The 26,554-nt window shown below is 38.4% G+C and overlaps 1 pseudogene; it reads right to left on the bottom strand.

The window, feature by feature from the left end:
- Positions 1-22,301: 22,301 nt before the first annotated feature.
- Positions 22,302-24,121, bottom strand: LOC100600703 (annotated as a pseudogene).
- Positions 24,122-26,554: the final 2,433 nt, after the last annotated feature.

Raw genomic sequence — 26,554 nt, 5'->3', positions numbered from 1 at the left:
TAACAAGACCCAAGCTTCTCCCATCCTGGTTCCATTCTCTTTCAAAGATCTCTGTGGCGTGTGTTGTTCCCCACAACCATCTGGCATTTTTTCCTCTATCAATGGAGACATCTACAGTTTCCTTGGATTTATGACTGTTCCACATTTTTATGCCTTCTGAGACCCTCTCAAACACACCTATGCAACAAATCTCCCTCCCACAATAATCTCTGATATAAATGAGGAAATGGATCTTCAATCAAGTCTACTAGTGAATAAAAGATTTCATAGAGCCACTTGAGCATGGAGAAGATATGTTAAGGTGATTATCTTGAGTCCGGTTGTTTGAGAAAATGTATCTATCTTCAACACCAGTTTTCACTGCATCTGAGCTCGTGATTTAATTTAGAGTTATTAAAAACCTACCTCTTCCAACTGACTGAGAAAAGGACAACTTGGATTTGAAAGCAGCTCATGGTTCTACTGAAAGCTTGTCTGGGTAAAACACAGGCTACACACCTTTTATTTTTTATTTTTATTATACTTTAAGTTCTGGGATACATGTGCAGAACGTGCAGGTTTGTTACATAGGTATACTTGTGTCATGTGGCTTGCTGCACCCATCAACCTGTCATCTACATTAGGTATTTCTCCTAATGCCATCCCTCCCCTAGTCCCCCATCCCACAACAGGCCCTGGTGTGTGATGTTCCCCTCCCTGTGTCCATGTGTTCTCGTTGTTCAACTCCTGCTTATGAGTGAGAACATGCAGTGTTTGGTTTTCTGTTCTTGGCTACACACCTTTTAATAGTCCTAGGACATTTTAGTGTAAGCCTGATAATTATAAATGATTTTTAAAAGGAAGATAATAATTAAAATAAATAATCACAAAGCACAAAAATGTAATTTCAAGAGAAACTGTAGAGGAGAAAGAAGACAGAAAGACTTAAAAAATTTATATTCGGGGGGTCCATGTGCAGGTTATGTGGATATGTCACATAATGTTGAGGTTTGGGCTTCTAGTATATCCATCACTCAAATAGTGAACATTTTACCCAATAGGTAATTTTTTAAACCCCCACTGCTCTCCCATCCTCCCCCATTTTGGGGTGCCCAGTATATTTTTTTCAATTTTTATGTCCATATGTACCCATTATTTAGCTCTCACTTATAATGGGAGAGAATATTTGGTATTTGATTTTCTGTTTCTGAGTTATATCACTTATAATGGACTCCAGCTCCATCCATGTTGCTGCAAAGGACATGATTTAATTTTTTTTTGTCTTTGTTTTTTGGCTGCATAGTGATTTCATGATGTGTATATATAACATTCCCTTTATCGAATCAAACCTTGATGGAAACTTAGGTTGATTCCATGACTTTGCTATTGTGACTAGTGCTGCAATCAACATACAAGTGCAGGTGTCTTTTTTATATAATGATTTCTTTTTCTTTGGGTACCTGCCTAGGAGTGGGATTGCTGGGTTGAATAATAGTTCCATTTTTAGTTCTTTGAGAAATCTCCTTACTGTTTTCCATAGAGGTTGTACTACTTTACATTTTCACCAACAGTATATAAGGGTTCTCTTTTTACCACATCCATGCCAGTATCTGTTGGTTTTTGACATTTTAGTAATAGCCATTCTAACTGGTGTAAGATAATATCTCCTTGTGGTTTTACTTTGCATAACTCTGATTATTAGTGATATTGAGACTTTTATTGTTTGTTGGTCACTTGTATGTGTTCTTTTGAGAAATGTCTGTTCATGTCCTTTACCCACTTTTTAATGGGATTGTTTCTTTTTCTTGTTGAGTTGTTTGAGTTCATGGTAGATTCTGGATATTAGTCCTTTGTCCGAGGTATAATTTGCAAACATTTTCTCCCATTCTGTAGGTTGTCTGTTTACTCTATTGATTGTTTCTTTTGCTATGCAGTAGCTTGTTTAATTAAGTCTCATTTGTCTATTTTCAATGTTTGTATTGCATTTGCTTTTGAGGTGTTAGTCATAAATTATTTGCTAAGACCTATGTCCAGAAGAGTTTTTTTTTTCTAGGTTTTCTTCTATGATGTTTAGAGTTTCAGGTCTTACACTGAAGTCTTTAATCCATTTCGAATTAATTTTTGCATATGGTGAGAGACAGGAGTCAGGTTTCATTTTTCTTCATCTGGCTAGCCAATTTTCTCAGAACCATTTATTAAATAGGGTATCCTTGTCCCATTGTTTATTTTTGTCAAATTTGTCAAAGATCATCAGTTGGTTGTAGGTATGTGGCTTTATTTTTGGATTCTCTATTCTGTTCCATTGATCTGTGTGCCTATTTTTGAGCTAGTACCATGTTGTCTTAGTTACTATAGGCTTGTAATATAATTTGAAGTCAGATAATGTGATGCCTCTGGCTTTGTTCTTTTTGCTTGGGATTGCTTTGGCTATTTGGGCTCTTTTTTGTTTCATATGAAATTTAGAATTGTTTTCTCTAATTTTTTGAAGAATGATGTTGGTAATTTGATGGGAATTGCATTGAATCTGTAGATTGATTTGGGTAGTATTGTAATTTTAACAATATGGACACTTCTTATCCATAAGTGTGGGATTTAAAAAAAATTTGTTTCTGTTATCTATGAATTTTCATCAGAGTTTTGTAGTTCTCCTTGTAGAGATCTTTTACTTCCTTGATTAACTGTATTCCTAGTAATTTTTTCTTTTTGTAGCTATTGTAAATAAAACTGAGTTTTTGATTTGGTTCTCAGCTTGGGCATTATTGGTGTATAGATATGCTACTGATTTGTGTATATTAATTTTGTATCTTGAAATTTTATTGAAGTCATTTATCAAGTCTAGAAGTCTTTTGGAGGAGTATTTAGGGTTTTAAGTCACCAGTGAAAAGGGCTAATTTTACTTCTTGTTTTCTAATTTGGATGCCTTTTTTGTCTTTCTTGTGCATGATTACTCTGGTTATGACTTCTAGTACTATGTTGAATAGGAGTGGTGAGAGTAAAATCCTTATGTTGTTCCAGTTCTTAGAGGGAATGCTTTCAACTCCTTCCTATTCAGTGTAATATTGGCTGTGGGTTTGTTGTATATGGCTTTTATTATCTTGAGGTATGTTTTTTCAATACCTAGTTTGTTGAGGGTTTTTATCATGAAGAAATGTCAGATTTTATTGAGTGTTTTTTCTGTATCTATTGTGATAAGCTTGTGGTTTTTTTTTTTTAATTCTGTTAATGTGATTGATATGGTTTGGCTGTGTCCCCACCCAAATCTCATCTTGAATTGTAGTTCTGGCAATCCCCATGTGCCATGGGAGGGACCCAGTAGGAGATAATTGAATCATGGTGGCAGTTATCACTATGCTGTTCTCATGATAGTGAGTGGGTTCTCATGAGATCTGATAGTTTTATAAAGAACTTTCCCCCCATTTGCTCTGCACTTCTTTTTGCTGCCGCCATATGAAGAAAAAAGTGTTTGCTTCCCCTTCAGCCATGATTGTAAATTTCCTGAGGCCTCTCCAGCCAATGCTGAACTGCGAGTCAATTAAGCCTCTTTGCTTTATATTGCACCCAGTTTCAGATATGTCTGTATTAGCAGCATGATAACTGACTAAAACAGTGATCAATTCCATTTTTTGCAAATGTTGACTTATCCTTGCATTCCTGCAAACCTACTTATCATGATGGACTGTCTTTTTGATGTGCAATTGGATTAGTTCGCTAGTATTTTGTTCAGGAGTTTCACATCTATATTCATTAGGAATATTGGCCTGCAGTTTTCATTTTTTGTTGTTGTTCTGTCCCTGCCTGATTTTCATATCAAGGTAATACTGGTTTCATACAATGAGTTAGGGAGAAATCCCTCCTCCTCAATCTTTTGTAGTAGTTTCATTTAGATTGGTACCAGCTCTTTTTATGTCTGGTAAAATTTGGCTGTGTATTTGTCTAGTCCTGGGTTGAAAGATTTTTTTTAACTGATTCAGTTTTGTTTCTCATTATTGGTCTGTTCAAGATTTCTATTTCTTTCTAGTTCAATCCTGAGAGGTTGTATTAATCCGTTTTTATGCTGCTGATAAAGGGATACCCAAGACTGGGCAATTTACAAAAGAAAGAGGTTCAATTGGACTTACAGTTCCACGTGGCTGGGGAAGCCTCACAATCATGGTAGAAGGCAAGAAAGACCAAGTCGTGTCTTTCATGGATGGCAGCAGGCAAAGAGAGAGAGCCTGTGTAGGGGAACTCCTCTTTTTAAAACCATCAGATCTCATGAGACTTATTCACTTTCAAGAGAACAGCATGGGAAAGACTTGCCCCCATGATTCAATGACTTCCCACCAAATCCCTCCCACAACATATGGGAGTTCAAGATGAGATTTGGGTGGAGACACAGCCAAATCATATCAGAGGTTGTATGTTTCCAGGAATTTATCCATTTCTTCTAGGTTTTCTAGTTTGTACATATACAGATGTTCATAGTAATCTCTGATTATCTTTTGAATTTCTATGGTATCAGTAATAACGTCACTTTTATTATTTCTAATTGTGTTATTTGAATCTCTTTTTTCTTATTAAATTAGCTAGAAGTTATTAAATTTGTTTACTCTTTCAAAGAACCAACTTTTCTTTTAATTGATCCTTTGTATCTTTTTTGTTTTGTTTTGATTTATTTTGGTCTCAGTCTCATTTAGTTCTGCTCTGATCTTTTTCTTTTCTTCTGCTAGACTTGAGTTTGGTTTTATTATTGTTTTCTATTTCCTTGAGGTGTGATGTGAAGTTATAATATGAGATCTTTCCATCTTTTTTGATATAGGCATTTTATGCTATAAACTTTCAGCACTGTGTTTACTGTATCCCAGGGATTTTGATATGTTGTTTCTCTATTTACACTCATTTCAAAACATTTCTTAAATTTTTGCCTTATTTCATGTTTACCCAAATGTGATTCAGAAGCAGGTTATCAGTTTCCATGTAATTATTTACTTTTCAGATTTCCTCTTGGTATTGATTTCTAATTTTATTCCACTGTGATCTGAGAAGATACTTGATATCATTTTAATTTTTTAAATGTATTGAGACTTGCTTTAGAGCCAAATATTGGTTGATTTTGGAGAATATTTCATATGCAAATGAGAAAAATGTATACTCTGCAATTATTAGGTAGAATGTCCTGTAAATATCTATTAAGTTCAGTTGGTCTAGAGTCCAGTTTACATCCAGTTTTCCTTGTTGACTTTCTACCTTGATGATCTGTCTAGTGTTATCAGTTGGGTGTCCCCCACTATTATCTTATTGATATCAATCTCTTTTCTTTGGTCTAATAGTATTTTTTTATGAATCTGGGTGCTCTGGTGTTGGGTGCATATATATTTAGGCTAGCGAAATCTTCTTGTTATATTAAACCCTTTACCAATATATAATGCCCTTTAATGCCATTTTTAAAAAACTATTATTGCTTTAAAGTCTGTTTTATATGATATAAGAATGGCTACTTCTGCTCACTTTTGTTTTCCATTTGTGCGATATATCTTTTTTTATTTATTTACTTTGAGTCTGAGGTCAGCTTTAGCCATTAGGTGGTTCTCTTGTAGGCAACAGATGACTGAGACTTGTTTTTTAAAGTCTGGTCTATATCTTTTAAGTGGAGCATTTAGGTCGTTTATGTTCAAGGTTAACATTGATATATGAGGTTTTTTTTCTGTATAATATTGTTAGCTATTTGCCTTGGAGTCTCAATTGTGTAATTGCTTCACAGGATGGTGAAGCACTTCTTGATGGTGATTATTGTCCTTTGGTTTCTGTGTTTAGAACTCCTTTGAGCATTTCTTATAGGGTTGGTTTAGTTGTGACAAATTCCCTTAGTGTTTGCTTGTCTGGGAAAGATTTTATTTCTTCATTTATGAAGCTTAGTTTGGCAGGATATAAAATTTTGGACTAGTACTTTTTTTTTTTTTTTTTAATGTAAGGAAGCTAAAAGCAGGCCCTTGGTCTCTGTTGGCTTGTACGGTTTCTGCTGAGAAGTCTGCTGTTTGTCTGATGGGGTTTCCTGTATAGGTAATTCGATGCTTCTCTCTAGCTGCTTTTAAGATCTGTTCTTTCATGTTGACCTTGGATACTCTGATGACTATATGTCTTGATGATGTTCATCTTGTATAATATCTTCCAAGTGTTCTCTGAATTTTATGTATCTGGATGCCTATTTCTCTAGCAAGACCGAGGAAATTTTCCTGATTTCCTCAAATATGTTTCCCAAACTTCTTATTTTTTCTTCTTCCTCTTAAGAATGTCTATAAGTTATAGGTTTTGTTGCTTTACATAATCCCATATTTCTTGAAGGTTTTGTTGATTAGAAAAATTATTTTCTTCTTTGTTTTTATCTGACTGGGTTAATTTGAAAGACCTGTCTTCGAGATCTGAAATCCTTTCTTCTGCTTAGGTCTAGTCTCTTATTAAAGCTTTTAAATGTGTTTTAAAATTCCCTTAGTGAATTTTTCATTTCCAGAAGTTCTGTTTGGTTTTTAAAATATATATCTATCTTGTCTGTCATCTCCTGAATTTTTTTTCTGATTTCTTTGTTTGGTTTTCCACTTTCTTTTGGATCTCATTGAGCTTCCTTAAAATTCATAACTTTAATTCTTTATCTCTCACTTCAAAGTTTTCATTTTGGTTGGCAGCTACTGCTAGAGAGCTCATGTGGTCTTTTAGGAGTGTCTCAACAGTCTGTTTCATCATGGTGCTGAAATTCTTGTGCTAGTTTCTTCTCCTGTAGAAGCTGCCACTTCTTATTTTAAAATTTATTTTAATTAGGTGGGTTTCTTCTTTCCTCCTTGAGGGTGTGACTATTGCTTATGTTGGGTAGGTTCATTTGGCTTTGCTTCTGTGTGATTTCAATGGGCCAATTCTCTGTGTAAATGTCTTGGTTATAGACAGCCTTAGCATAGTGGTTTTCCAAAATGTTAGTTGTTTGTAGGTTGTGGTAGCATTGTGTGTTTGGTGAGGTTCACTGTCTCCTACAAAGATGAGGAGGTGGAGGTCTTGGGAAATTATCTCATTTCCTTACTTTTGTCAGCAGGAATTATATTGGATTGTGTAGTTCATTCTACAGGCCAGTAGGTGGTGCTTGCAGGCAAGAGACACCTGTGATAATGGCAGTGGAATTTTTACTTGGTCTTTGTTGATGGAGGAAGTACGGGGTGTCCCTGGTGATAGTCAGGGCATGGAGTTCCCAAGGGCCCCATCCTGCACTGTGCTGCCAAGGCACTGGAGGGGGCAAAGCTGGGTGGGGCTGGTTGGACAAGTCTGTGACCAGGCTCTTTGAGGTCAATGCTGACCTTGGTAGGGGTCTAGGAGCAGCTCTCAGGCCACTGGGACAGCCCTCCAGGGATGGCTGGAGCTACCTCTCCTGTGGCACAGAGCCCACTTAGGGGAAGGCCTGAGGTGACAGATAGAGTTTCAATATGTATTCTGAGGTGGCTCAAATGGTGTGGCATGGATTTGACTCAATCAGCACAGGAAATAAGGTTATCAGTCATGTAGAGTATTTGGAGCATAAAACCACTGGGGTAATTTCTTAGCAACTAAAGCAAGAAAGCCATTGTCAGCATTATACAGTCAAAGTTCTTGACTACCATGTATAGCAGAAGCTCAGTGTTTACTGTGAACTGTTGAGTTTTCAATTTTGTCTGTCCATGCCTTCTTACAGTCTACTGAGTTAGATTTAAATCTCAAAACCCGAACTGAGACTCATTAATTAACTTTTCATCATTCCTACTGAAAGTCTCATGAGTGCTCCAGGCATCATTCCAGGTACTGGGTCACTGAGGCAGACGAGTGAAGAACAGACTAGTTAGGGAAATAGACACCAAGCAAATAAAGAGTTAAGGCCCATATTCATCAAGTGCTTACTCTGTGCCTGTCCAGGATCTAGTACTTTTATTAACAAGCACAATCCTCCCCCAAACCCAAGGATGTAGAAAAAATTACTATTCAAATTTTAGAGGGGGAAACTAAGGCATAGAGCCTTGCTCCCAATGATTACGTTGGAGAGCCAGAATTCCAATTCAAGCAACTTGATCTCAGGATCTGTATTTATAACACCTATACTATTCTTATTCTCTAATAAATAAACAAGAACAATATCAAATGCCCATACCTTCTCTATTAAAAATAAGATGATGTGATAGAGAGTGGAGTGGGTGGTCAAGGAAAACCCCTGAAGGGTGACATTGAAGTTGATCTCTGAATAACAAGGTACTACATAAAACATTCCAGGTTCTTTATGATTTCTTCCCTGATGGCAGTATATTCTCCAGATTATTTTAAGATACAAATTAGAATAACGGCAATGACATTCTTAAACGATTATTCAACTGTCTTCTACCTCTATTTACTCAGAGAACAAAAAAGGAGATGAGAGGGGAGGGGGAAGCCATACAGCCTGTATTCTAGCTCTTGGCTTACTCAGCCTTGTTGCAATATGGCCAAAACCATAGATGACAGTTTAAGCAGCTTTTCCAGGCTTGTAGGCAGACTTGCCAATAGTTGATTGTCTTCATAGAATCCCATGGGATGTGAGCTGTGAAGCTCTGGCTGTGAAACTATGGCTTCTCAAATGTTTTTATTCCGTCAGTTGTGTGTATGATTTATGAGGTCATAGCCTCAAGCCTGAACTATCAGCTCCAGTTGTTGGGTTTACCTTGCAGAAAGTAGATGATATGTGTCACTTTTTCATTTATGTGTGCAGAGACTCTTTCATCTATCTACATTGCACTCTGGGGCTCCTTCCTAGACAGTTGGTTTTTCAAGTGTCAGATAACTTATCTCTGGGCACAGTCTCAAACCCCAACTTATGATGAATATTTCTAGCTAAGACATCTCTGCCACTACTTTAGGCAGTTTATTGGGGTGAGTCGATCAATCAATTGATTGATCAAGCTATCTGTCTATCTACCTTCTTTCACTACTACAAATATATTAATGGTTATAATTTTCATATAGAACTATGTATACTTAAAATATTTTCATGTCTTTTAGAAACCTGAAGTGGAGTCAGAAATAGGAAAACTATGGGTAGGGGTTCTGATGAGTTGAAGACTGTCTACTTAACCCTTTTCTATCTCTGTCTAAAGTTTAGTTCAATGAATGCAGAGTCCAGTGAATATTACTCTCTAAAGAAAACTCCTCAAAATGAGAAATGTTCATACTTCCTGTGGATTCAGTTGCTATTTTAAAAAACAGGCTTTAATTATAAGTACCACATTAAATCAGTCTTATAATGAGTGAGAACTGGTGTTGAAAATGAATTTCTCTGAATAATATCAGTCAAGAAAAATCACATTAACATTTCATTATACATGAGACATGATAAAATTCTCTATGACTTCAGGAGATATGATTGAAAGGCCATTTCTTCCATAAGGTCTTGATACGATGCCCGTAGGAGAGGTTTCCAAAAAGTTCCCTGCTGGGATCAAAATCTTATTTTATTCCATTTTGTCCCAAGGGCTTTCATTCCTCTTAACCCATAAATTTAAAATTAAAAATTGTATGATTCAGCTTATTATAATGTCTTGCTCTGGGAGAATTAATATAATTTCTCTCTACCTCCTTCTTGCATTATGTTTTAATGTTAAGAAATCTTAAATCATTTCCTATTGTATATACATAAAAACTCTTCAATATACTGAATTACACACTCATTTTAAATATCAAACAGTTGTAGAATTAATCCCAAACCTATTTTACATGGTAATAGGCCACATGTTTTAAACCATTGCACCTCTTTTTTTCAGTGCATAGGCTCCCTGAATAATTATATATTGTAACGACACAGGAGGAATATATAGTATTTTCAATGTATTGGTTGTCGAGGATGCCTGTGTGACTTGATTATTAATAAAATATTGTAATAAAATTTAATGTCTCTGGCTATATTTAACCTGTATATTTATTCGAGAAAAATGTTATCCTAGTTGAGTTTTCCTTTAATTTAGTAATAAAATAGAAGGCATTTAGTGAGACCAAATTGTTTCAAAGCTTCTTAAATAGTATCCAGAATTTGCCTAAACAATTTCTATGTAATAGCTAATTAGTTCATGTCAAGGAAGCACTATGATAATTCAGTTAAGCTACCATCTCTCAACTTGAGTACATAGACCTGTAATTCAAGATTGGATGGGGGAGCAATGTGATATTATCTAGTCACGTTAAAGATATGTGTAGCCTATACCTTCCCAAATTTATTTTCATATTTATAACCTAGAGCAGTAATCTACAAACATTTGTCTTCAGTATCTCTTTATACTCTTAAAAATTATTGAGAACCCCAAACAGATCTTGTTTCATGAGTTATAGCTATCATATTAGAATTTAAAGTTGGAAAATTAAAAAGACAGATTTATTTGTTAATTCATTTAGGAATAAGAATGACACATTTATTACATGTTAACATGATATTTAAAAGCAAATATATTTTCCCTAGAAGACACAAAAGAATAAGAGTGGCATTGTTTTACCATTCTACAAATCTCTTCGAGGCATGGCTTAACAGCTGGATTCTCATGTCTGCTTTTGCATACAGTCTGCTGCCATGTGCTTCCTGTAAAGCACATAAAGAAAAGTTAGCGTCACATAGATGTACAGTTGGAAAAGAAAGTATTATTTAATAGCTGTTTCAGATAACTGTGGATATTTTATTTGATACTACATCAAAACTCAACATGTTTTAATATTTTGGGGCTTAGTTGCAATGTAGAATGTGAAACCATATCAGTAAACATTTTAATACTCTGCTGAATTAAAATAAACTGGCCTGTCTTGTATTTTGAGGGGCTCTTTAACCCACGCATAATTTTGTAACATCAGTAATTAGTCATTTGAAAAGAATTGGTTCAAAGGGTTATGCAGATATTCTAACTATCTGCATATTCAAGAGAAACTTAGAATTTTTGTATGGATAACAAATACTGTCAGTTTTTTTTCCTCAAAGTCACAAACTCAGTTTGTTCAAATATCAAAGTCTGAATTAGTCATTCTTTCAAGTAAAAATGGTGTTGATGAAACAGGCACCTGGTTCAGCTCTCAAATCAAACCATCACACAAGTGTTTTTTCTTGAGAGAACCATCTTCCTATGCAGCAGAAGTGTTTCACACTTCCCTTCCATTTTGTCACGCAGAATGTTAAAAAGATGTGTACTCAAGGGTTGCAATTTAATCAAATTAAGTTTTGCAGTTTCCTCATGGACATTTTAAAGGGGAAACTGGCATAAAAAGGAAAACTACAAGTGCATGGTGACAAAGAATGCAATGATAATTAATACCCCTTGCTGCCATTGCCTTGATTAAGGCACCAGCAGTGTTACCTACCATAGCTTTTGTACCCTCAGTACAAATGTCAATTGTGGGCAAATAATGTCCTTGTGTTATCATGAAAATAGTTTGACCTTGTGAACTCTTGGGGACCTCAGAGGACCATGGATGACATTTTGAGAACTGCTGCCTTAGAGAAACTCTTGTACATGTTTGAAAAAGACAAGTACAATGATGGTCATTGCAGTATCATGTAATAGCCAAGGGAAAGGGAAAATGCTTGAAATGTTCACTGACAAAGTGGATTAATATCAATAAATATATAGGTGTATGCACACATTCATACATATGTAGAGAGTAAAGGGGTGAGCAGGAGAGGAAAAAAGCGGGAGAGAGCTTGTGGAATGATGTTAACAATATGATAATCTGAATGAAGGAATTTGGGGGTTCTTTTGCACAGTTCTTGCAATTTTTCTCTGTTTAAACTATTGCACAATAAAAAACATATAAATTAAAAAACAAACCCGCTAATCCAGGGATATGTATTATACAGCAATGCAGGGAAAGATGGCATGTTTCAGTTGGCATATCTGCATCATTTGCTTGATTCTCTGCATTAGTAAATGGTGAAAAACATATCTAGAACATCAGGGATACAATTGATAAAATTTAAAGATTGTCTCAGAGACTAAGAAGGCACTTGCATTAGCTTAACCTAGACACATCGAGGTAGTCAGCCTAAGAAGATCTGCTAGGGATGTCCATATGAATCAGCAGATAAAATGCAATAATAATAAAGGCAAAAGAAAAATGACAGTATACAAAAATTTCACAGAGCCAAGAGGACTCAGGTTTCAAGAATAAATTAGTTAAAAGAGACTAGTACCCATTTGTGATTATAGGAATATGTTATATGCAGCTATAACTTACACCTGTACTTCGATTTAAATTTATTTTTTAATTTTTTTAATTATTCATTTTTTTATTATGCTTTAAGTTTTAGGGTACATGTGCACAATGTGCAGGTTAGTTACATATGTATACATGTGCCATGTTGGTGTGCTGTACCCATTAACTTGTCATCTAACATTAGGTATATCTCCTAATGCTATCCCTACCCCCTCCCCGCACCCCACGACAGGCCCTGGTGTATGATGTTCCCCTTCCCCTGTCCATGGGTTCTCATTGTTCAATTCCCACCTATGAGTGAGAACATGTGATGTTTGTTTTTCTGTCCTTGTGATAGTTTGCTGAGAATGATGGTTTCCAGCTTCATCCATGTCCCTACAAAGGACATGAACTCACCCTTTTTTGTGGCTGCATAGTATTCCATGGTGTATATGTGCCACATTTTCTTAATCCAGTCTATCATTGTTGGACATTTGGGTTAGTTCCAAGTCTTTGCTATTGTGAATAGTGCCACAATAAACATACGTGTGCTTGTGTCTTTATAGCAGCATGTTTTATAATCCTTTGGGTATATACCCAGTAATGGGATGGCTGGGTCAAATGGTATTTCCAGTTCTAGATCCCTGAGGAATCACCACACTGACTTCCACAATGGTTGAACTAGTTTACAGTCCCACCAACAGTGTAAAAGTGTTCCTACTTCTCCACATCCTTTCCAGCACCTGTTGTTTCCTGACTTTTTAATGATCGCCATTCTAACTGGTGTGAGATGGTATTTCATTGTGGTTTTCATTTGCATTTCTCTGATGGCCAGTGATGATGAGCATTTTTCCATGTGTCTTTTGGCTGCATAAATGTCTTCTTTTGAGAAGTGTCTGTTCATATTCTTCACCCACTTTTTGATGGGGTTGGTTGTTTTTTTCTTGTAAATTTGTTTGAGTTCATTGTAGATTCTGGATATTAGCCCTTTGTCAGATGAGTAGATTGCAAAAATTTTCTCCCATTCTGTAGGTTGCCTGTTCACTCTGATGGTGGTTTCTTTTGCTGTGCAGAAGCTCTTTAGTTTAATTAGATCCCATTTGTCAATTTTGGCTTTTGTTGCCATTGCTTTTGGTGTTTTAGACATGAATTCCTTGCCCATGCCTATGTCCTGAATGGTATTGCCTAGGTTTTCTTCTAGGGTTTTTATGGTTTTAGGTATAACATTTAAGTTTTTAATCCATCTTGAATTAATTTTTGTATAAGGTGTAAGGAAGGGATCCAGTTTCAGCTTTCTACATATGGCTAGCCAGTTTTCCCAGCACCATTTGTTAAATAGGGAATCCTTTCCCCATTTGTTGTTTTTGTCAGGTTTGTCAAAGATCAGATGGTTGTAGATATGCAGCATTATTTCTGAGGGCTCTGTTCTGTTCCATTGGTCTATATCTCTGTTTTGGTACCAGTACCATGTTGTTTTGGTTACTGTAGCCTTGTTAGTATAGTTTAAAGTCAGGTAGCATGATGCCTCCAGCTTTGTTCTTTTGGCTTAGGATTGACTTGGCAATGCGGGCTCTTTTTTGGTTCCATATGAACTTGAAAGTAGTTTTTTCCAATTCTGTGAAGAAAGTCATTGGTAGCTTGATGGGGATGGCATTGAATCTATAAATTACCTTGGGCAGTATGTCCATTTTCATGATATTGATTCTTCCTACCCATGAGTATGGAATGTTTAATTAATTTTACATAATTTGTTTCAGGGTATGATTTTAGTTATTTTCAAACTGAAGTCTTTTTGAAGCATGTATTACTTCTTGTGCTAAAGTAATCCTATCAAATATTGCTACAAAATATCTGACCTGTGCTAACTCAACTGACATTTGTATTTAAAGCCCTGGTTCTCAAAGTGGGCAGACCAAGTAAAGAGTGTCCATTATGGAATGTTGCCTGGATGTGGCCCATTTTCTTTGAGTGTACTTACTAGATATATTTATGATGCCTGCTTGCCCACAATCCCTTCTGAGAAAGATATGCCTAATACATGGAGTAGCAGTGGGGGATAGTTGTTTGTACCATGTGATCTCTCGCACGTGAACCTAGGGTGGACATCTGACCCACCAGTCTGTAGTTTGGCAATCTACAGATGATTGATGAATTGATCAGGTAAACTGGGACTGGGCTGATCAGATATTTAAATCTCCCTCTTCCTTCACTAATTTGAACCGAACTGGGAATATGCTAAGATTCAAACCGAGTGGTAACTTCAGAGATGCTATTAGTAAGGTAAAGCCCATAGTGGCTGATGACTTAATCAAAGTTGTAAGGGAATGGAAACTGTCAGAAGACAGGAGCCAGGTAGTTTGAAGAGAAGATGGATCAGACATGCTCAGAGAAGCAGAGATATCATGAAATAAAGAGAAACTCTGTGGCTCTTGAAAGAGACAATAAAAAATAGCCTGTTTTTAGAGTTCTGCACGTTCTTGGTTTCTAAGCCTGGCCTAAATCCAGTATCCTTCATGAGTGGGTTTCTATCCATACAGCCAAATAAGCCTAACAGTATACCACTGACCATTGGGTTAATTCGTGGTTTTAAAATTTATATGTTTGCAATAGCATATTATTTATTGTCATACATTATTTAAATAGCATATTTGTCAGTGACTTTTTTATTGGCTTAAAATAGCAAACATCTAGAAAAATCAACTTTTAAAATAGGAATATAGAGTGAAGTGATGATTAGGAGAGATGTGGGCCTTCTTACTTTAAAAAGAGAACTAAAAGGGAAGTGGCTGTTTACCTAGCTTCTGGGAAAATAACAAAATCCTGGGCTTTGTTTGTTCAGCTGAATGATTAGAGTGGAGCTTGCTACTGCAACCAAACTAAGGGTTGTCTTGTTAGTAGATGAGTAGTTGCTTCTCTCCAGATGCAGTCTTGAGCCTCCTAGAAACTTTAGACTGGAAAGTTTTCCTTTCTTCACAAATTATATCAATATTTCATGATAAAATGCTAGTAATACCAGTGGTAATGATGTTTTACCTCTAAGTAATGTGATAGTAACTTCAAACCTGAAATACATTCTGAAAAGAGAAAGTACACAGTGTCATTATTAGCAAGTAATACAGTGTCATTATTAGCAAATAATTCCTATAACTTTTTAATCAACTCTCTCATCATTGCTTATATAACAACAAATACATCCCAAATATATTACATGCTAACTCATTCAATCTTTCAATAATCCTGTGAAGTAGATACTATTATTTCCCCACTTTACAATTAAGAGAAAGGTCAAGTACCTTCCCAAGGCTACGCTGCTAGTGAGGCATAGAATAGGAATTTGAATTTAGGCAGTCAGGCTCCAGAGTCTATGCTCACCACTGCAATGCACTTTATTTATAGTTTTATTTGATCCATTCACACATTTATTCCAAATCTAGACAGCTCATTTTCCTATGTTTTCCCACATATGTGGTGGTTTTAAGTGGTACTAGAGAATATCCATTGCACTGGTTATTTTGTAGAATCATAGGCAGGTAACTTGTTTTCTCCCAATGAAACAAAGTTAAGAATCAAGAAAAATTCTAAATAGTTATTTTTTATTTTACAACTCTTCCAGATGTACAATGAAAGGCCAATATTGACCTGGAGTCAGAGATATTGTAAGACTCTTCATTACAAGTCAACAAGATAGCATTGGATTGCTTATGAGAAATCTTTCCCTCTCATCTATGAACTCTTCTCTGTGACCTGTCTCAAGGTATCTCATCTCTTCTCAGTTTCCCACCCTGTGAAGCACCAATAATACTAACATATTTAACTATCCACCCTTTTCCAACATAAATTACAAAGCCTAATGTTGATCAGCCTATCTCTTTTTTACATAGATGGCATTCTGTGCAAATTATTCACCAAGAGTTATTAACAATAATATATTTGGACATTTAATAGCTATCAATAACATAGTAATAGCTATGATTCATTGAGTGCTTATTATGTTCCAATCACTGTGCTAAATGATCTTTATTTCACTGAATCTATGCAACATTGCTATGATGAAGGCATAAACATCTACATTTTACAGATAAGGAAACTAATGCTTTGTAAGTATCAACGTATCAACATCAGGATTTCAAATTCTGTGTTGTTCACCATATAGACTATATTGCTTCTTTCTCACTTTTGGGTTTTTTTAAAAATGTTTTTATCTGGAATTATTTTCCTTCTGCCTAAAAAACTTCCTCAAATATTTTTTTTTGTAGTTCGAGAGCAGTACAAATTTTTGTAGTTAAAATTATCTCAGCTTTTGTTTATGTTGCTCAAAATGACCATATTATGCCTTAATTTTTACAAAGTATTTTGCTGGATATAAAATTCTAAAATTCTAGGTTTGGCAGTTCTGTTTTTTCCTTTCAGAACTTTAATGATGCTACTTCATTATCTTCTGGCTTGTGCTATTTCTGAGAAACCTGTAATCACTCTTCTCTGTGACCTCCTGTATGCAGGGTGACTCTAAGATTTTTTTCTTGATTGTTTATGAACTATTTCAGTGAGGTTTTCTTTGTGTTATCTTGCTTAGGATTAATTGAACTTTTAAGTTTGTTGTTTTCATCTAATTTGAAAAAAAAATTGCCCATATTTCTTTAAAAGTTTCTCCCCCAGTCATTTTCCCTCTCTCCTTCTGGGGCTCCAGTTACATGTGTGGCTATTCACTAAGATTCTGTTAGCTTTTTTTGTTTTTTAAACTTTTATTTTAGGTTTATGGTGCGCGTGCAGGTTTCTTATATTGGTAAACTCATGTCATGAGGGTTTGTTGTACAGATTATTTTGTCACCCAGGTACTAAGGCTAGTACTCAATAGTTATTTTTTGTGCTCCTCTTCTTCATGCCACCCTCTTCCCTCAAGCAGGCCCAGTGCCTGTTGTTCACATCTTTGTGTCCATGAGTTCTCATCATTTAGCTCCCACATATAAATGAAAACATGCGGTATTTGGTTTTATTTTCTTGAATTAGTTTGCAAGGGATAAGGGCCTTCAGCTCCACTCATGTTCCCACAAAACACATGATCTCATTCTTTTTTATGGCTGTGCAGTATTCCATGGTGTACATGTATCACATTTTCTTTATCCAGTCTGTCACTGATGGGCACTTAGGTTAATTCTGTGTCTTTGCTATTGTAATAGAGCTGCAAAGAAATTTGTGTGCATGTGTCTTTATGGTAGAATGATTTATATTCCTCTGGGTCTATACCCTGTAATGGGTTGAATGGTAGTTCTGTTTTTAGCTTTTTGTTATCAGTCTCTTTTTTTCCTCTGAGCTTCAATTTGGGCAACTTATATTTTTATGTCTACAAGTTCACTGACATTTCTTTCTTCATTATCTAAACTGCTGTTAACTCCACCAAATGAATTATTACACACAAAAATAATTTCTTATTTTATATATTGTAGTCTTTTTCCTCATCATGCTCATGTTTTCCTTTAACCATATTTACAATATCTGATAAAAATTTTTTGGCTCTAATTCATCCACCTCTGGTTCTGTTTTGCTGTTGTTGTTGTTTTGTTGTTGTTATTTAATTTTATAGAGACCAGGGTCTCACCATATTGTCCAGGCTGTCTCGAACTCATGGGCTCAAGCCATCCTCCTGCTTCGGCCTTCCAAAGTGCTGGGATTAGAGGTGTAAGCCATTGCACCTGGTCTGGTTCTGTTTTTATTGACTGATTTTGCTCCGGGTTTCAGATCCTATTTTCCTGCTTCTGAGGGCACGTCTAGTAATTTTTGGCTAGGAGCTGAAGATCATGAATTTTATGTTGCTGAGTGTCTAGTTTTCATTGTCTTCTTTTAAAGGGTGCTGAACTTAGTTCTGGTAAGCAGTTTAGTCACTTGTTTTTCAGTTTAATCATTTTGAAAATTGCTGAAAAATTTGATAGGGCAGATATAAAGTAGATTTTACTCTACAGCTGGTTTACTCCTACTACCCAGGCATGGCTCTTCTGGGGTGTGTACTGAGTGCCTGAGAGAGTCAGTAAGTACTATCCATTCTGGCTTGTTAGAACTTTATCATCTCTCAGGCTTAATGTGCTGTGAGAATTGTTTAGCTGATAGCACCCTAGTAATTGTCAGCTTAGCTTCATCGGGTTTCAACCTGCACACGTGTAGCTTAATGTTCAGCAATAGGCCTCAGAGGACCTAATATACATTTCTGGAACTTTTTCTCTAGATAGCTATCTCTTTTCTAGTACGCTGCCCCATGAATTCTAGCTGCCCCAGCTTTAATATCTCTTCCACTCAGGGAGGCCATGATAGTCTACTTGTCTTCCCCTTCCATATACTTTAGCCTGAGAAGTGCCCCCAGAAAGGAATCCAGGGTAATTGCAGGGCTCAGTTGATTTACATCATTTCTCTCAAGATCACAGTCATGTGCTGATTATTACCTAGTACCAGAACCAGATCTTGCATATATTTTACCCAATTCTTTAATTGTTTATGAAAGGAAGAAAATTTGATACTAGTTACTCCAGCACGGTTTCTTTTTAAGATGATATATAGACCATCTTTTTAGGAATAAATCTATTGAGAAAAATGAATTATTAAATGTGAATGTATGTTCCATGATTAAAGAGAATACAAACAAAAATGAGATAAAGTTTTTATTGTGAACAACTATAATAGTGGAAGTAAAAATAAACTCTTCTGGGAACAGAATTTGTCAGGAGTCAGAAATTTTCAGGAGTTAACCTATTTTTCCCTGGGCTTTAAATCATTCTATTTTCAAGAAAGGAGAAAAGTCATCTAAATTCTTTTCCATACTAACAAACTTGGCATTCCTGCCCATGGGAATCTGATGATGACTGGGTTTAACAGTGTGAGAAAAATTTTCTTCTTTGGGCATTCTATTAGAAGGGAAGAGTTTGACCTTGTTTTGGTTTTCACATAAAATAAAGGTTCAGGGTTTTGTTTATTTATTCAGGTTTTATTTTAATGTTCTTTGCCGCTGGCTAAGGCTTGGGGAATAGGTTGGGTGGGAGTTGAGCTGCCACACTTTAAAAACACGTAAGTAAAAAATGATGGAGCCTATTAAAGGAATTTCAAAGTCAAAAATACGTATCTCTAAACCCAACAGCTGGGAACTTTACTTTCTCCACAATAAGCCTCTGGCTTCTTTTTTTCTTAAAAAGGACTAATTTTAATGGGTACTGTCTCTTTTCCTAACCCACTTTCTGGAATAGGAAGGGAAATATGTCTTATTTTATTCTTTTTGTCTTTTCTATAATCCCTCCATTTAAAGATATCAATACAATTTTCTATTCTTCCCACATACAGAGGGTGTTGCTGGCACTGCATCATTAGGCTGTGTTCTTGGGGGTGTTTCAGTGGGCTTGGTATGGGTTTGTGTTTACCTCTCCACATATTTTCCTGGTGTTTCTAGAGGCCAATGCCCTATTTTGGGATACCTCTGGTGTCTGGCACAAAATTTTTGGAGTCATCTCAGAATTCTGCCTACCAAGATGGGCAATAGGGTATCAATTTTCAAAACATATTTATTTGCATGTGTGTGTGTGTGTATGTGTGTGCACATATGCATTATTTAAAAATTTTGTGCCTGGCCATAGTGGCCCATGCCTGTAATCCCAACACTTTGAGAGGCTGAGGCAGGAGGATCACTTGAATCAAGGAGTTTGAGAATGGCCTGGGCAACATAGTGAGACCTTGTCTCTGTTATTAAAAAAAATTGTAAGGTATAATAAGATGCTAATAAGTGATCATTGTTATCACTGGGCAGCTGAGAGTAAATGTTAATTTTCATATTTTTTCATTATTCAGAAGTTTTTAATAAACAACTTCATTATAAAAACTTTTTTTGAAAATGTAATTCTGTAAAACATTGAAAAATCTACTTTACCAAAGATATGCCCTGTGCATTTTCTAATGGCACTTATACTTTACAATTAAAAACCTTGTTTTATATAAAGCCAAAAATACTCCAAGAGGTTATTCACTGTGTTTACAAAGTGCTAGAAGATTTCTGTCGTGTATTTTTCTCTTTAAATAATCTGGAGTTACAAAAGAGTGGCTCCAAAGCCTTGACTGCTGGTAGGGAAGGAGAAGCATGAGAAGTGGTGTCTCAGGAGTTCTAGTGCCAAATATGCAGAGGTGGAGAGGTGCAAGTGGGAACAATCAGCTAAGGAAGTCAGCTGACACACAAAGAAATCGGACTGGAATTTTTCCAAACCCTTCCATGGAGGCGCTAGATTATCATGGTGAGCACCCTTTTCCCTCGCCATAGACCCTGCTCTCCAGAGGTGAAGGTCATGGCCAATCCCTTCCACAGCATGTTGAGAGCTCCAGGAGACGCCAGTGTGGGGTCCCAGAGGAATCTGGACTTTTCTGGCCAACACCTGTCTAAGGCAAAGTTTCTTATTACATAAATATCCTTGTTAAAAAGCAAAATATTGATCCTGTACAATATAACCTGTTAAAAAAATCTTGCTTACAAACAGCTCCTAGATGAGAGGGGAGGTGGAGAGAGGATGGAGAAAACAGCTACCAAAAGGGGAAGGGGAAATTTAAAGGACTACTGGGGAAGGTTTTAGGGCAGTGGGAGAATTCCAACTTAGGACAATATCTACGAGCAAAAAACTAATCACACCTGCTTCCCGGATTGCAATTAAGAAAATGCCATTTGTAAAAGGTTGGGCTGGGGGGGACCTTCATTGGTGCTCCCTTCCCTGCCTCCCACCTCAAGATGATGCAGAGATCCTTTGAGCTGACACCTGGGCGTGTGATCCCCTTACCCCCAGGACTGCACTCAGCCCTGACCAGCTACTGTGTAGGATGGGAGGGGGATAGCTCATTGCTGACAGAGGCTGGAGATGGCAGAGAAAGGGGACATCACCCCTTTTTTTCCTGGTCCCTCGTTGGTCTTTTTCATATGCCATGGCTCCTGTCCTGAGCAGATGCCCCTCAGGTTCTCATGGTCTCAGTGAGCATACTGAAGTGAGTTTGGGTACTGAGTGTAGGATAAAACTATTCTTATCCTTTGAACAACCAGGCCACTAAGGCTTCCCCCACCCCCAGCCCCCCAGATTTTAGGAAGGGAGGTTTAAGAAATGACTGGCTAGCTATGGTCCAAAAAAAAAGGTGAAGGCAGATATTATTCCTCTGTACCAGCAAAGTTCACAGTGATAGGAAAATTCCTTGTGGGTGCTAAGGACACTGAGGGAGGAGGAAAGGAAAGACAGGATAGATGGGAGGACACAGGAGTGAGGAAGGCAAGGAGAAAAGACAGGAGGTGGGGGCAAGGCCCCGGTTACAAGGGTTTAAACAGTTGCTTTGCCAGTCCTGTGACTTTCCCAGCATCACTTACAGGGAGAGAGAATTCGAGGGAGGGACAGGAAAGGGCAGGCAGAGAGGAAAGGACTCCTCTAACAGCCCAGGACTTTGTATTCTGCAGCCAGAGGCCCAATGGTCTCTGTAAACTGAGGGTGTAGGGAAGGTGGCAGTTAAAGTGAGGAGGGTTGCTGGGTCTAGTGATGAAAACCAGATACAACAAGGAGGATGGCAACAGCGAGTCCCAGCTCGATTCTCACATACCATCACCTATAATACAAGTCCCAATAACATGCACAGCATGCAGGAGGTGGCTGCGTATCAAGGTAGACGCTTTTTAAAATAAACCTTAATTAGTCCCTGGGACTCACTGAAACTAATTTTTAGAAGCAAATCATCTAGTCTGATTCTAACCTTGCCAGACATTTTAATATCCGGTTTTGTTTTTTAAAAGGTATCCCAAGCTACCCTGCCTAAATCGAAACACACTCCAAATTGCTTCCAATCAAGGGCTAGGGAACTAAATGTTAAGGACTTTACCTCAAACAAGGAGTACTGGCTTGGGCTGAAGCAGAAGCCTGAGTCCTGGACCTGCTCAGTTCCTGATGACAAACCAAGTGAACCTAGACAGAAGGTGGATGAGGGAGGACTGGTACCAGGCTGAGGCAGTTCCTTGGTAGTTTGTCCTGAAACCCTAGTGGAGAAGTCAGCATGAGGCACCTACTGAGAGAAGTGCCCAGAAACTGCTGACTGCATCTGTTAAGAGTTAACAGTAAAGAGGTAGAAGTGTGTTTCTGAATCAGAGTGGAGGTGTCTCAAGAGTCCCACAGTGGAGGTCCCTGAGCTGCCTCCCTTCCATGAGTGGGAAGAGTGAAGCCCGTGAAGAACTGAGATGAAGCAAGGATGGGGTTCCTGGGCTCTGGGCAAGGGCTGTGCTCTCTGAGGCAGGGAGCCCCACAAGTCAGAAGAGAAGAACTAATCATTTGTTGCAAGAAAACTTGCTGGATCCTAGGGGAAAACTGGAGGCGGGCGCAGGGGCACAAGAAAGTGGAAGTGATGTGATGGAGAGCAGAGAAGCCTTCGTGAGGGACACGGACGGGGTGGGTACTAAGGCTCCCTAACAGAGCCAAAAACTGAGCTGAGGGCCTCTGTGGGGGCAACTGGAATGCTTGGTGGAAACGAGTGGTGGTGCTACTCAGGCCAGACGTGAAGACAGGAGGCAAGGAGTGCAGAGGACCAAAGTTCAGTGGTCGCCCAGCTCCTGGGGAATCTTGAGGCTGAGCTTGCAAAGTGGTGAGCAGGGGCTGTGCCTCTGCCTGGGAGTAGCTCATGACCAGGCCTCCTGTGGCCCCAGGTGGGTTACACGGGGGCAGATTGAGTGGAAGAAAGCCCAGTAGGTGGGAGAAGTCCACATTAGCAGCGCAGATGGCCTCAGAGAGGTTGGCGGGGCTCTTGGCAAACAGTGCTTCATCTAGGAGGGCCGCAGCTGCCGCCGGCTGAGGTGAGGCGGGCTGGGGTTCAGCGGATGAGAGACACAGGCTGCCAGGAAGCTCCGCCAGAAAACTATCCACCTCCACTTTGGGCAATTTGTCGGGCAAGTATGAGGTAGATCCAAGCTGGTATTTTGGAGGGAGCTGAGCTGGGGAAGAGATAGGTGAGGATTCCAGAGGGTAGCTCATACCTATGGGCAGCGTGTTGTGCATCAGGGGCGTGTGACACCCCCGTGCTGGGCATGGTAGGGATGTGGGCACCATACATGCCCATGGGCAACATGCCAGGGAAGGCCTTGGTTCCCATTACGTCCCGAGAGGCCATGCACAGCACAGGGCTCAGCTCTTCCTTCACACTGACTGTGCAGCTGCAGCTGAGTAGGCCTAGCATGTCCACGGGCTCTGTCTTGATCTTGAGCTGCTCCTGCAAGTGGCTCTTCTTGACATGACGCATCAGGTGGTCCTTACAGCCAAACCGCTGGGCACAGTACTGGCACAGGACGTCCTTACGACCTGTGTGCACCACTAGGTGCCGCCATACATCCTTACGAGTATAGAACCGCCGGTCGCAGTGGTCACAGGGGTGCTTCTTCTCCTTGGCACTGCCTGCTACCCCGCGTGAGTGGGCCTTCAGATGCTCTAGCAGGGCCTGGGTACTCTCAAAGGTCTGCAGACACACCTTGCAGCTGAGGTCACCGCTGCTGGCAGCATGCATGGCCAGGTGGCGCCGGTGGCCCAGCTTCGTATTGTGATTCTTACCGCACTCAGAGCAGCGGAGGGCCTCTTTGTTAGGGTCATGGGTCTGCAGATAGTTCCGCAGATGATCCTTGCGGTGAAACACCTTATCACACTACATACACTGGTGGGGTTTCTGGGCTGAGTGGGTGGCCATGTGCCTATATAGCTTGTATTTAGAAGCAAAAGCTTTGCCACAGTGCAGCTGAGGGCAGCCATATGGTCTCTGCTCTGGTTGCGGGAGGCTGTGAGGCCTCAGCCTCTCCCCATTTGAGAAAGGTTTCCCCGCAATTTCACATTGGCACTTCACTTGACTCTCCGCCTCCCGGCCCCGAGGCCTGGGAACTAGTTTCCAGCTCCTGATTTGCATCTTGAATCCAGCGAGTGACGCTGGTGAAAAATGTGGTCATGGCAAGGCTAATGGCAAAGGGCCATGTTATTGAGAATTCCTCACCATCCGCTCCACACAGGCTCTCAGCTCTGTCACAGCCTCCAACGCAGCTTTCAGAAAACAATCTCTTCACCGCACTCGGGCCGGGCCGTGCTCGGGCTCCGCCAGTATTTTCATATTTTTAGTCTTTTTGGTTGTCAGGATTTTCTAGTATTTCTATACAAATGCATATTTTAAAAGTGAGCTATTTTTAAGATGTTTAATAACTTTAAAATGATAGCCTCACGTGATAAAATCCAAGCATAGAACAAAATGCTAATATTATTTTCTAAGTTACTGACTTTTTTACCAGTTGCACTAACTTCACTTAATATTTATTTAAGACACAGGCACTCAATGCAGGGGTAAATGTATAGCACTTCTCTATCCTTGCTTTGAGATGACCAAAAGTGGAAAGGCAGAGAAATTGACAGGGGCACTCATTATGGAGCTCATAGGGAGGGTGATTCCTCCCTGCGTGAATTACTCATAAAAAAAGTACAGGAGATTCATGACATTGCTCCTGACAGCATTGAAATTCTTTTTAATGGGGGTATGACCTAAAACGAACCTTTGATACCTGATCATGATGATGAGCTGTTTATTTATTTCTTCTCCTTCGTTTCCAGCTGGGGAGATGATTAATGTACCTACCTTTCCCGTGATGGCCTCTGTGTATATGTTGCTGTCCTTGAAGGACATTCAATGTTTTAAAGTGCTGATCAGTCTAATTTCTTCCTTCTAGGCTATCTAGAAAAGGACATCAACGATCACCCATGAGGATTGCCCTTCAACCTTTGGGAGGAAATGATCGAAATGGGAGCTAGAGAAGATTGTTGTTGGAATCTCAGGTGAGGCATTTTCTATCCGATACAGGAAACTTATATACTTGTAGAGGATAGTTGAAGCCATGTTCAGGTAAAATGGTGCCATATAATGACAGCTGCCTGATGTGTGGAGGCCTTTTTTTTTTTTTACAATGACAACAAGTTAAGCCAAATGGCAACTGATTTTGTTTGTTATTATTTTTATTCATGATTAATCATGATAAAACACACATAATATAAAATTTACCATTTTAACCATTCCTAAGCATACACTCAGTAGTAATATTCACATTGTTGTGCAAACAGTCTCAATGATTTTTTTTTTTTATTTTGCAAAACTGAAACTCTATACCCAATAAGCACTGTCTCTCCATTTTTTCTTCCTCTCATCCCCTGGCAACCACCATTCTACTTTATGTTTCTATAATTTTGTCTATTTCAGATACCTCATACATTATATGATACTTTTTTTGTCTTTTTGTGACTGGTGTATTTCACTTAGCATAATGTCTTCATAATGGCTTCAAGGTTCATCCATGTTGTAGGATGTATCAGCATATCTTCATTTTTAAAGGTTAAATAATATTCCATTGTTGACCACATTTTATTTATCCCTTGTCCACTGATGAACAGTTGGGCTACTTCCACCTTTTGGCTACTGTGAATAATGCTGCTATGAACATGGGTGTATTCAAATATCTGATTAAATCTTTGCTTTCCATTATTTTGACGTTTAAACTCAGTTTCACTACCACTACTCAGAAGTGGAATTGCTAGATCATATATAATCCCATACATAAATTTCTAACTCCATCACTGGGAGGTAAATGTCGGAAACTTAGAAGTGCAGGCTTTGGTGCAGGAATGTGAGTAGTTAGAGGCCGTTACGCAACACTTTAGGCCAGCGATCCAGAGCCACCCCATTGAAGATGAAGATGCATCCTTTGTTTGGCAGAAGTTACAGTAGTGACAACAGCAAGGGATAGGAAAACTGAAGGATCTGGAGCACATTAGTCATCTGGTCATAGGAAGTGAGATTGATAGTGGGTGTGCACAGAAATGTCTCACATTATGGGAATAAAAAGGAAAGAACTATAGTTTTCAAATTTCAATCAACTTAGAAAAATTTGTGTCATCTTTTGATTCCTGGGCTTCATTCTCAAGAGATTCCCATTCGGTAAGCCCTTTTGAGGCTCAAAAGTCTGCATTTTAATAAACATCAGAGAAAAATAATTAGGGAAAGATAATTTCTAACAACTGTCAGATGATAAAAACTAACTCTTGATTACCCAGGTTAACGTGAAGAAAAGTACAATATCCTGAATCAATGACTCTCAAGGGCTGGGCTGTAAACTGTTGTAACCATTCTGTGCTGGCTACTTCATCACTTGGATAACTTGCTTCTTTAAGAAATACCTAGGCCCCAGTGCCTGATTCTCAGTGTGTGTTATATTCTTCTCTATCTTCACAGGTTGGCAATTTCGTAGAAGGCCCACTCTTCCCAGTTTTAAGTTAGTGATTAAATCCAAAATACAACTGAGTGCTTTAGATGAAGGAACCCATGCAGGACCCCGCCTAGTTAAACT

Source organism: Nomascus leucogenys, chromosome 9 (genome assembly GCF_006542625.1).
Source record: "Nomascus leucogenys isolate Asia chromosome 9, Asia_NLE_v1, whole genome shotgun sequence".
NCBI classification, from domain to species: Eukaryota; Metazoa; Chordata; class Mammalia; order Primates; family Hylobatidae; genus Nomascus; species Nomascus leucogenys.
This window is presented reverse-complemented; position numbering and strand designations above follow the sequence as displayed.